We start from the raw sequence: 13,392 nt of genomic DNA, 5'->3' as shown, positions 1-13,392 counted from the left end.
GGGAGCGCAATATTTTTCCCCTGCGCACCCCTGCCGGCTATCGTTATCTCAGCGTGCCCACCCACGCCCCCCATACCTTGTTCCCGTCGTCTGGGCGCCATGATGTCATGTTGCCATAGCAACGCAACATCACATGACCCCGCGGCGTCTCCAGAAGCCGGCTGAACCAAGGTAAGTGAGGTTTACAGAGGCCTTCACCGCTTCTCCGTCATTTAATTTAAGTGCCTTCGGGAAACGCGTGGCCCCTCTGTAAACCCCGCGCCCCCCGCAGATAATCTCGCACCCCCCAGATTTTTGTACCGCTGGTTTAGAGTATAGCTTTTAAGTTTGGAAGATGTTTAGTGAAGTCAGAACTACATTTCATGACTTGTTTTCAGTCAATAACTTCTAGATTCCTCACAATGGTAAATTTATGTCGAGGGACATTAGGTTCTAAATTGGACATATTGTAATGGTTAATTATGCAGGACTGGGACATATACAATAGTCGTAACTGTGTAATTTTTGCCTGCAAAATTGCTGTAGCCAGAGGGCTTTTTCACATTGCGTTGGTATGACTTTGTACATAGATAAAACCATATCATTAGGTAGGGGGGTTGCAAACAATAGATTTTCTAGTAGTAGGAGGATTACAAACAAATTCATTATTAAAAAATAAACATGTAAAAAAAAAAATAAGTTGTGAATCTGTCTGATCATAATTTAGAGTTGGGCAACGATTGAAAAGTCCCACAATAAAGATATTAAGTCATTTTATGCTATGATATTTATTGAGAGAAAATACCAATAGAAAACAGAAAAATCTAAAGTCATCAAAACTGTTCCAGGTCCATATGGTGGAGGAAGGGGTTGAGAGAGGCATGGGCGGAGGAAGGGGTTGAGAGAGGCATGGGGGGAGGAAGGGGTTGAGAAGCATTGGGGGAGGAAGGGGTTGAGAGAGGCATGGGGGGAGGAAGGGGTTGAGAGAGGCATGGGGGTGAGGAAGGGGTTGAGAGGCATGAGGGGGAGGAAGGGGTTGAGAGGCATGGGTGTGGGGGGGAAGGGGTTGAGAGAGGCACGGGGAAAGGGGTTGAGAGGGAGGCATGGGGAGGAAGGGGTTGTGAGGAATGGGGAGGCTAGGTGTTTAGAGGCATGCAAGGGGAGGTAGGTGTTGAGTCATGGGGGTGGGGGAGATTACCAAGAGGAGGATTCTTTGAAGCTACAGCATGTGAAAGCCTCTGTCACTGAGGTTCCAGACCCGCCCCCACTCCTCTCTCATTGAATGTTTGCAGCTTCCATAGAGCAGCAGATGCGTTGCAAAAAGGGTGTGGTGAGTGGGAGTGTCTGAAAGGGAGGGGTGAGTGAGAGTGTGTCTGGAGGGGAGGGGTGAGTGGGAGTGTGTCTGGAAGGGTGTGGTGAGTGGGAGTGTGTCTGGAAGGGAGGGGTGAGTGGGAGTGTGTCTGGAAGAGAGGGGTGAGTGGGAGTGTGCCTGGAAGCTATATGACTGTTTACACACTACAGTTTCACACGTGACCCCAGCAGCCGGCACATACTGTAAGAATACTGTGGTAATAAATAATGGTAAGTATCAAGTAACCGTCCATTTTTATTACTTTGGCATTACTATTCTACAGGTATATTGCCCCACCCTAATCATTGCAATAGTTTGCCAGTACAGCGTTATAGGTCAGTAACCCATAACCATGCTCCTATTGTTTTTGTTGTCTAATCACAAATAATTTTACAAATCGATGTAATTCACAATGTACAAGCCCCTATTCAATATGATGTCAAGTCGTCCCCTGTGATTGAGTGGGTTTTATTCCCAATCCTATGAATAGAGATGGAAGACTTGGGACGAGAGAGAGAGAGAGAGAGAGAGAGAGAGATACTATCCTGAAACACCTCCACACTTCATCCTTTGCATAGCATTTTTATTGGTAATTATTTTACATATCAACAAGATGTAGTAACATTACTGTCCATGTAAGCTAGCTGAATTCTGCTTGTTGACAATGTTCTAAAATGCAGAAGTCTTATGACTCCTTGTGACCGCTACAGAATGTGGGGTAAAAAAAACCTGACTGTCACTGTGGTGAAGACACAAGTGCAATAAAGGAATCAGAGCCTGAATATTCCATTATTATCCTAATATGTCAACTTGCCATTTCAAGAGGAGGAATCACAGAGCTCCCATAAGGGATATCAGAGCTTGATCGGTATTAACGGCCATTAAAGTCAGAAGCAGTTAACGTTCATGCCAATCAAGCAACAATATCCCCTATCAGAGCTTCGTAAATCTTCTCCCCCTCCCCCCCTAAGTGTTTTACGGAAGAAGGTAAAGTCCTTATTAGTTAACTAACCCCCCGATACCGAAGGAGGATTAGCAAAAGCAATGCATTACTGGCTCCTTTAGCATTAACAAAGTAAACAGTCATACCGTATATTCGAGAAAATGGAGTCTGTAACGTTTAACATGCTGCCCTCTGTCACAGAGCCACGAGAAGCCAAATCCACTCATTAAAATAACACAGAGAACAAAAACTATTTATCAACGTTGCAATGGCAGTTTTATTAAATCCTTCATATAGTTTGATGAACCATCATGACTCACAATAGGGCTGTCAAGGCTCAAAAAGGCTAGTCATTTAAGAAAGCAATATTGACTTTATATGCTCTATGGTAATGTGTTTGAAAAACATATCCGTGTTCATTTGTTAGCCTTGCAAACCGATCATCATTGGAGAAAGTGTTTGTAAAAGGGTAAAGTAAAAGTGCTGCCACCTCAGCATTTTGGAGATATTTAAGTCTATTTTCCTTTGCTGAACCAAGTTGGAATGATCTTGAGAGAGTTGGAATTGTTGATCTTGGAATAAAACTGTCCTGTTCCATGCAGTGGGATGGACCTGCAGTTTGTCCCAAAATGTATGAAATCTGATAGAAAAAAAAAAATGTAACTTGAATATCCTCCAATGCCAGTCCTGAACTTAGCAGCTAACCTGATCACCTGCGGCAGGATCACTTATTCAGGCCAAAATAAGCAAATAATTACAAAACAAAAAATATATGTTTATATACCCTTTTCCATATATATATATATACACAAATACAACTGTATGCTCATCTGCATGTCTTAGGCAGGTCTGCAACCCCACCTTTCACCATTATCACCCAGCATACAGCACTTCCACTGCAGCAAGGGAATCCGGGAAATGACATGCAAATGAGCACACAGTGCCACTTTTTGCCTCAAAAACCATTTTAAACATGGTTCCCTATAGGCTTAAGCTTGCTGCATGGTCACAGCGTTGAACACAGCCAGGGTTAAGGTGCATACCCAGAAAACCACCCACAGACAGCTTTTTTTTTTTTTTCCCGAGAGAGTTGCACCCTCTCGCTCATCGGATCCCAGTCCACTTCAGTGGATAGGGAGCTTGCCCTTGGACTGTCCAACCGAAGTCGAACCCGCCCTCAGTGCACAGTTTCCCTGAAGGTTTCAGCCCGAAAGCCTAGGTCTCCAGGGACATTGATGCCTTCCTCCGTTAGGATTCAGGACATCCGTCTCTTCCTCCCTCTGGCCCGAGGCCCGCAAGGGAGTTCGCGTCATCTCCCCTCTTTCGAGGGTTGTGTGGGTGCACCCCAGCCCCGAAGGGCTGGTTGTTCGAATGCCATCCCCCCTTAGCCCGAAGGCTCAGGGGTTCTGTGGTCCGGGGCCTGGACACCACCTCTCAACGAGCTAGAGGGCCAAATGCTTGCCACAGACCTTTCCTACTGAAGCCCCAGATAGGATGGTACTGCATTTGGTCATAGCTGTGCAGGCCGAGAGGAGCATTACCCACACCGCTGTTTCGACCTTAATGGGTCTCATCAGTGTGGGGTTGATTAACTGGGTATGCAAAGAGGCTATGGGATAGGCTATACCATAATACTGAGTTAAGTTATGGTGAGTAAAAAAAGTGACAAAAACCCTCCACAGGAAAGCAAATATGCAAATACAACTGTATGCTCATCTGCATGTCTTAGGCAGGTCTGCAACCCCACCTTTCACCATTATCACCCAGCATACAGTACTTCCACTGCAGCAAGGGATTCCGGGAAATAACATGCAAATGAGTACACAGTGTCACTTTTTGCCTCAAAAACCATTTTAACATGGTTCCCTATAGGCTTAAGCTTGCTGCATGGTCACAGCTTTGAGCACAGCCAGGGTTAAAGGTTATATATACATATATTTATATATATATATATGTATATGTATATATATATATATATATATATATATATATATATATATATATATAGCACTCGCACTCATACATACATTTCTAGGCTATTTCATGGAGTGACTGACCGTGTGTGTGTGTGTGTGTGTGTGTGTGTGTAGGGAAATGCAAAAATACAGTAGATATTTACTGATGGTGTGTGTCTCTGTTACTAGGCAGATAGCTGGAGAAGCAGCACAGTAGCAGATGTGCAAAATGTCATGCCTGCATTGGGCCTTTCAGCAGATACAGCTGTCATAAGTTTAGTTCTAGAAGGAACAGCACCTTTATTGCTCAGTTTTTGAAATGCATTATACTGATGGGAAATAATAAAAAAAATAATAATTAAAAAAAAATATATATATATAAATAAATAATTGGCTGGTACCTTTGTACATCTAAACGTTGTTGTTGCTGCATGCAATAGCTTAGTGTGATATTTAGCTAACAGTACTGCGAGGTAAACCACAACAGACTGTTTTCTACGTTTTTAAAGTTCACCAGGTGTCATGTTTTCATATTCAGAAAACCTACAACTCAAATTATTTGCCAAGGGAGAGAGATGAAAATAAATAAATAAACATATCGAAGTTTCCAATGATATGTTTTACCTACAGGGTTATTTTCCATGTGACATGCGCTCTATTATACAACCGTTCTATTTATATTTACACACCATATGAAGCAGGTGGTTATATTTGTCTCGGCACCTAAAATTACATCTTTTTCCAGTCATTGGTGATCAGCAATTGTTGCATATTGAGATATATTTAGTCACCTTTCAAACTCTTGCTTTCAAACTGCTTTTTTTTTGCTTAAAGCACATTCGCCATCCAAACAACAGTGACTTTTGTCTCAGTGTGGAATAGTGCCAAGCTATTTGACAAAATGACAGCTGGGATATTATTTAGTGCTGCTGAAATTTGGTGCTGTATGGTTGCTTTGTTTCACCTAGATTGTGTTTTGACTTGCATATTTCTGATTGCCATTGTAGCATTAACCTTCTTTATTAGACTTGGAACATGCCTGCGAGAGTCAGCCCTATAAAAGCTGCACAGGGTTTTTCCTGCATTGTTAGCATGTTTTTCAACAAACTCTATTATGGCAGGTCTAGATTACTTTATAAGCATGTTTCCATCACGGCGAGGCAGTTCTTTTTCATTAAAAATGCAGCTTTGCAGTTAGGTCACAAAATAGAACTACTTGGTATAAACAAATCTAGCACTGACCATTGTTTCAGCGTGCAGTCTTGCAGCCATTTAAAGGTTCAGTTTGACATTAGGACCTTCTATGAAGTGGGGACTTTTAATACAGTAGCCAAAACCCCATTCTAACGAGGGAGGAACTTTGCAAACAATGAGCTTTGCTCACCAACCAGTGAAAGAACATTTGCATGTGCACGTCGTAATTCTCTTGAAAGGCATTTACAAAAGTGTTTCCACTATTAAAGAACATAGCTGAATAAGGGGTAAATTCTATATACTGTACTACGAAGCTGCCTGTTTTGCAGTTAATGGGGATTTTCATCTGAAAACTACCTAAAAGGCCACTTTAGAGCATATAAAACGCACCCCTAATAAGTGGGCATGCTGCAGCGCTAAAGAAAAACATTATCTTGCTGTTGGAAGTCCATTATTTGTATTGTGTAAGATTTGAAAATGTAGTCTTTGTGTGTAACTGCTCATTTCTGAAGAGTGTATAAAACCGTTAGGGAAAGAGTAGGGTCATTTCAAGTCAGATTTAATATTCAGGAGGGACCGTTTTAACTCCATTTCTCTACAAAGAAAAATGAATGGGCCTAATGCCACTAAATACAGTATCTGCACACACTTCTAGATCAGCAACGCTGCTTCCAATAGAAAATATCCTGAGAAATAGTATTGGTTTGATGTGTGTGTTACTGTGTGTTAATGTTGTGTATTAAAATGCCATGACTTCTTTCTTTTGTACGTGGGGAATGCAAAACAAATGGTTGTGGCATAAACTCACACTGCTTTGTGGGCAGCATGATAGCCAATGTGCAGTTTGCATGGCTGATTATTGTATAGGAAATCTTCTGCTATTGAGCACGCTCATTTAGGAACACTAATGAATTGATGTCTTGGGGTACGGCCCCAGTGGTCACAGCTGCACGCGCGCCGGAGCGTCTGGCGGCGCATGCACCTATTTCAGCCTCGACCTGTAGTCTGCTGCTGCGCTTGCAGTGGAGAGCAGGAGATCCGACATGGGGGGGGGGGAGGGGGGCGCGCCATGACGTCACACGACTGGTTAGCCCTCATTGGCTGAGCCACCGCGGCGACGTGGCCAATGCTCGCCCACTGCGCCAAAAGACAGAAATCTTGTTTTTTAGCCAAGGCACGCCCACATGCAGACTGGGGTCTGCCCCATAGCGGGCTGTGCTCAGGTGTGTGGCTCGCACGCCGCAGCCTTAGTTATAAGCAAAGGTGAATGATATGTAAAAACAACACAAGAACAACAATACAGTATGGCTTTCACCTACCTGGAACGTAGTAGAACTGATGAGTGCTTGGAAGAGATACACATTTGTTTTGTTTTGGCCAAGCAGACATAATTCAGTATTAATGGTTGTGATCCAACTACTGTACTTCAATAACTACATTTACAATGTAAATGTAACCAAACAAGTGTTGTCTGCCTTTGTCTGGCAAAGAAGGTATTAATACATTCCAATGACAATTGAGGAGTGATCCTAAGCTAAACCAGGTTATTTACAGTATATCCAAGAAGCGGATTGTGTTTCATAACATTATAAAATGCGGATTTACTTGATTTATTAGTCTTGTTAGTTCAGTACTGCTTTTGGGAAAACATGCTTAATTGTTAGCAGAACTGGATAGTTGTGAGTGTGGCTGTTTCGTTGGGGATATTGGTAGGAGATCATTAAATGCTCGTTTTTAAGCATTACTCAAAGCGGTGAGCATTAATTCCCGTTAAACAGCTAGATAGATTTATCATTGTACATTAGATGGCAGGAACATTTGTTTTCACCCTTTTCTGTTGAGATACACGTTTTTTAAATGCCTTTGTGCTTGAAAGTATAGGTTTCAGTTCACCACTGTGATAAGGGCTCGTTAGCTTGTATATTCCGTTGTTAACTATCATTTTTGGACATCCATAGTATTTACATGACATTTTTTGCATACTGTACAGTTCTTCTTTTTCAGAGTTAAATACTGGGTAATGGAGTAATACAGTCATTTTCTGAGCACTTTCTACTTTTTAGTATTTGTGCTTTGGGTATTATTTTTCATTTAGCGCCATTTTTATATGTTCCTTTGATTATGCTCTTTGTTGATAGTGTACACATATGCTATTAATGGGTGTGAACACTAATAAATAGCACTATTTTCCCTTTCTCTGTTATATATATATATATATATATATATATATATATATATATATATATATATATAATTTTTATTTATTTTTATTTTTTCAGGACATCTTCGGGTACAGTTAATGTGTTACAATCATGCATGTCAAACTCCAGTCCTCGAGGGCCGCAAACAGGCCAGGTTTTCAGGATATCTCTATTTAAGCACAGCTGGCTCAACTAGTGGCTCAGTCATACTGAACCACTGATTGAGCCAGCTGTGCTGAAGTAGAGATATCCTGAAAACCTGGCCTGTTTGCGGCCCTCGAGGACTGGAGTTTGACATGCATGTGTTACATACTTGCCCTTTGTCATTGAGTGTTGCCACACAATGTAGGTGTGGTGATACCAAGCATTGTAGTATCACCACACCTAGTTGTGGGTTAATACTTCAACATTTCACTGCTGCATGAGCCTTCAGTGCATTGCAATGCCACCCAGCAATAAAGAGATTAACAGTTCAAACTCTTGTAAGGTACCACGGTCAATCCCTGTGAATTTCTATTGAGAGAGACTGTGTATACATGCCCCTGATTAGCAGGTTTAGTTGTATGAAAAGAGTATCATGTACGAATGGGCTGCTCTCTGGTGTCGAATGAGGGATGTATTACAGCCCCTGACACTGCACAAATGAGTTAATCAGTGAGGACAATGTGCAGTAAAAGAGAGTAGGGGCTGGCAACAAATGCAAAACACACAGTGGGCCCAAAAAGGGCAGAAGATAAAGCTATTGTTAATGTTGCTATTAACCGGCTTCATGTACTGTACCTACATTTGTAGCCTGAGCCAAGTAAGCTCATGAGAATGTTGGTCGTTCATTGGACAGACTTTGTACATTACATAGACCATTGAATACTATAACAACTGTTTGATTTTACTATAGTTTTCTGTCTAGCAGTGTTTGCCGTGGTTTGATTACACACAGGTGGAGGGCTAATGCTATAGTTGAGACCACCTCAGTGGATAGTGTCAACAACTGTCTCGCAGCAAACAATTTCAGATGAATTGCAACAGAAGCAGACCTGACAGTGACACAACTTCTGTATTGAATTGGTTCAGCAGAACAAGTACAAATGTGAAGTCCTGCACATCTCGTTAATGATCGTTTTTGGCACTCCCAGCCCTTCCTTACTGGGCATACGCTCAGGAAGTTATCCATCAAGCTCTGGTATGGGTTAAAGCGCCCTAACAGGTGTTGACTCCCATTCAAGTCAATGGTAGTTGACGCCCATACAGGCACGTTAACCTGTAACGGAGCTTAATAAATCTGGGGGGGCGGTATTTACTATGGCCCAAATAATTATCATTACTTAACACTGCTGTTGTGCCATGTGTTCTGCTATATACATTGCCTGCATCGTTATCAGCATATTATATATGTTCATGAGGCTGATCAGTACTGTAACGGTTGTTGCTATTGCTCTATTGATTGTTGACCAATGATTCGGTAAGTACCAAGGCTGGAGAAGCTTTAGCTTGTATTGCAGTGGTTTTGCAGGCATCGGCAGCAGCGAGGGAGCTGATCAACAGAATGCATAACTATAGACACTGATAATGTGGCAGCTTTTGGATCCTTCCAGTTGAAAAATTGGTTTGAGTAATGCAGTTACAGAATAATAAAAGATAACATTGTTCTTTAACTCCCATCTCGTTTGGCTAAAAAGGTAAAGGATCTATGTATGCAGAGTAAATGAGTGATTCCGTATTAGGTGATACCTTTTTTATTTGGACTAACAATTGGTATTATACAGTAAGACGAGCTTTCGAGAGTTCTCTCATCCTCAGGTCAGCAATACTGATATTTAAAATCTTTCAGTAGTTTTAACCCAGACGTAAAATATAACAATCGAAGTCAGAAGATGTTGAGAATTCATGGCAAAGGAGGTGGTAAATATGCACAAACTGTTCATACTGTATGAATGTTGCTGCCCAGTTCTCCGTCTGATTGGAAGCCCTGAGATTTGGCAGCTCAGGGAAGCTGCTTGTCAGTACCAAATAAAGCATCGCAGAACAAAAAACACCTGGGATCCCATGTAAGCCATAAAAATAAATATATAATGAATGCTAACTGCAGCTAATGTAGAAAACGCAGGATCGGGGACGCAGTTATATTAGGTATTTACAAAAGGGTCAAAACCAGAAAGGAGCTTTCAATAAATTAAAAAAAAAAGATGAATTATACTTGCTCAGTGCTAACAGCTGTGTCTAAATGATTCTATGCAGGGAAAGTGGTGCCAGAGAATTGTCAGATACAAGTAGCGCATGACAGGTCTAAGTAGAAGAAATTCGGCTTTTCACACGGGCAAACATGCATCAACAGGCTATATGCAAAATAGCAGCCAAGTCAGGCTACTTCCTTGGTAGCGCAATAATATTTAGTGCCATGGAAATTAATTTCATTTGGTGGCATTTTTTGAAAACTAGGATAAGAGTCAGCTATCAATGTTAAATAGAACATTTGACAGTAAAAAAAATATCAATGGTACAATGTAAGAAGCGTGTGAATCCAATGAAGCTTCAAAGAGTGAGTGCTTTCATTTTAAACATACCTATTTTTCTGTCCCCTTTGAGGTCACCTGGGTTAACCTGGTCTTTGCATTAATGGGCCAATAAAACAATGAAAAAACAATGTGTATAATCGCAGTGACTGGTGAAAGTGTACAGATGTACAGAGGCAACAACGAGTATCCGAACACTTGCCTTTGAAAATCTGGGGCAATCTCCCAGTAATGCTGCAACATTTCTGTGACATTTCTGCAAACAGACTAATGGCCCATTGGATTAACACAGCAGGGGTGCCTGGCAGTCTCATTCAGTTTGAATGGGACCGCCAGGGACCCCCGCTGGGTTAATCCGATGGGCCATTAGTCTGTCTACAGAAATGTCACAGAAATGTTGCAGCATTACTGGGAGATTGCCCCAGATTTTCCCAGGCAAGTGTTCGGATACTCGTGGCTGCATCAGTACCAGAGATTTGACACAATTTCTATGTTATCTGCATGGGTTTTGTATACATTCCCGAGACTGGTCTGGTTAGCAGACAAAAGGTGATGGAAAGGGAACTCTCCATTTCCTTACAAATTTTAAAATGTATGATAACTACAATCAGATGTAATTCACAAGGATAATAAATATAGATTTGTAGCAACATCATCAAATATGAACGGTTGTTTGTGTGGCATATGTAAGATATTTGTTTCTTCTCCAACGATTAAAATATCCCTCTCAAGACGGATGTCCTGGTGTGCATTAAAATCATACGAATGAAACGGTGACGGTAGCATTATTCTGGGGGTTATAGGGTATTTTATACTCTCATTTATTTAAGTTTAAAATCATTATCTCTCCCAGCCACAAATGTCTCAAAAGATTGATGAGTGAGAGATCAGACACACCCACAAAAGGTTGGGCTGCCCAGTCACATGGGCAAAGTTTTGAGCATAAAAACAATGCATTTGAGTATCAAAAGCAGAACTCAATAGAGGGGTGTTATGCGAAATAACATGGGATTTCTCATATTTCCTGGGTTGAATCTACATTTTTGGGGTGGCAATAGGTGACCGCCACGATTTGCCTGTGGCAAAGTTGTACCTGGATTGGGGTGCTGGGCAGGGTGTACAGGAGGTGGGAATACTTGATTATGTTCCTGCTAATGTGTTGCTGGGAAATGATCTTGGGAAAATGATTACTCAGTATGAGACCACTGTGACCCAACAACAGTCTGCACAAGCTCAAGAGCCTGCTGCACAGTTCCAAGTATTGATGCACACGGGGGACCCGGGGAGATGATTGGGGTTGTACCGAAGTGGGGGGCCGTGGGAACCTCACATTACAGCCCATCACAACCAACCAGACGTTCTCAGTGGTCCAGAGAGGGTCATTGATAAGGGTTTTACCAAAGTGGGAGGCAGAGAGAGCCTCACATTACAGCCCATCATCCAAGATCAGACTCTCACAGGACTAATCGAGGGTGGTTAACTGGGGTTGAAAAAAATGCTCAGAGAGGACCTCACATTACAGCCCGTCACCACAGATTAGACAGTCTCGGGGGATTGTTTTTGCGCTACTTTTAAAAGTGGTGGTGTTATAGTTAATTGTTACCACATCTGAATAGTTTAAAGACATTAACCTATTCAGATGTGATAACAATTAACCAAGAGGTTAACTTTCATTTTAGAAATACCTATTTTTCTCTGTGCCTTGTGAGTTCACCTGGTCTTTGCATTAATGGGTCCAAAAACCCCCAATATGTTTATAATGTTCGTGTCTGGTGAAAGTGTGCAGATGGACCAGAGATTTTACACAATTTCTAGGTTAGCGGCATGGGGTACATTCCTGAGACTGTTCTTGTTGTCAGACTAAAGGTAACAGGTATGGCACTCTCCATTTCCTTACAAATTTAAAAATGTATGATAATTACAATCTAATGTAATTCAAATGATAAATAAATATATAGATTGTGGCGGACAAATTTAGTTGTGTGCGACAAATATGACAGATTGTCTGTGTTGCATATCTCAGATATTTGTTTCCTCAAAAGATTTTCTGGTGTGCATTAAAATCATACTAATGCAACGGTGAGGGTAGCATTATTCTAGGTGTTATAGGGAGAGAGTTATAAGATATTTTATACTCTTAATTTTCATTTGAGTTTAAAATCATTCTCTCTCCCACCCTTAAATGTAACGAAAGTTTGAGGAATGGGAGATATGACACACCATAAAAGATTGGCCTGCCTAGTCACATGGGCAAAGTTTTGAGCATACAAAATACATTTGGGTATCAAAACTAGAATTCAGCAGAGGGGTGTCCTACCCAAATAATACAGGAATTCTCATATATCTAGCTCATCTATCTATCTATCTATCTTGAGGACTCTTAATAGGTGGTAATGTATTAGGCTTTCTTTTATATCTTGTTACTTTATTAAACTGTCCGGATTTATATATTGTATGTCTATAACATTCTTTTTCTGTAAACAAGCACTGTACCACTTTACGTATATTAAATCTAAAATGTACAGTAATAAGTACTGTCTTTGGGCTCTAATTTAACCTTTTTGAAGAAATTAACCAAACCTTTGGACACATTTGCTCCTGAGAGTAAAACCTTCAATTATTCTTTGTGGGGGCAGCATAATTGAGGTGTAGTGTGATGTTTTTGGGGGAGATATTGCTAATTTTGAGTGCCCTGCGGGGAGCTAAGTGAGGCAGCGGGATAGCTGGATGTTTTAACCCCTTTCAAATACACAAGTCACATGCTCACAGGTAATGGTAAGAACCATTTAAAAAGATACCTGAATATTATGAATGAGTGCCACAAAAAAAAATATTGTCAGGGAGGCATTAACTAGTATGGAAAGCATCCAATTATGCGAACAGTGTAAATATGTGCGTGTGTGTGTATATATATATATATATATATATATATATATATATATATATATATACAGTGTTCGACAAATCACCCAAAAATCTACTCGCCCAACCAAAAAATCTACTCGCCACCTAGTCCCGCCCCCAACCCCGCCCCTAGTCCCGCCCCCAACCCAGCCCCTAGTCCCGCCCCCAACCCCGCTTTAATATAAAATATATAATTAAAATTAAAATACATTTAATAAATTCCTAGTCAGAACAACATTCGTTTTTGACAAATGTATTTAGTTGTGTGTGTGTGTGTAAGTGTCGATCTAGAAATAAAAGCCAGGTGTGGATGACTAGTTTCCTGAACCCCTTAACCAGTGTCTGGACGTCCCCG

General features: G+C 41.2%; 1 protein-coding gene and 1 long non-coding RNA gene across 6 annotated transcripts in view; one reads left to right on the top strand and one right to left on the bottom strand.

Annotated features, from left to right (window-relative positions):
- Positions 1-13,392, top strand: part of GMDS (GDP-mannose 4,6-dehydratase) — a 327,410-nt gene that overhangs the window by 158,428 nt on the left and 155,590 nt on the right. The gene's annotated exons all lie outside the window — the stretch shown is intronic.
- LOC142487105 (uncharacterized) overlaps positions 1-13,392 on the bottom strand; it is a 34,654-nt gene that overhangs the window by 18,134 nt on the left and 3,128 nt on the right. The gene's annotated exons all lie outside the window — the stretch shown is intronic.

Source organism: Ascaphus truei, chromosome 2 (genome assembly GCF_040206685.1).
Source record: "Ascaphus truei isolate aAscTru1 chromosome 2, aAscTru1.hap1, whole genome shotgun sequence".
Taxonomy (NCBI): Eukaryota; Metazoa; Chordata; class Amphibia; order Anura; family Ascaphidae; genus Ascaphus; species Ascaphus truei.
The sequence above is the reverse complement of the archived record's forward strand: the minus strand, read 5'-3'. Positions and strand labels throughout refer to the sequence as shown.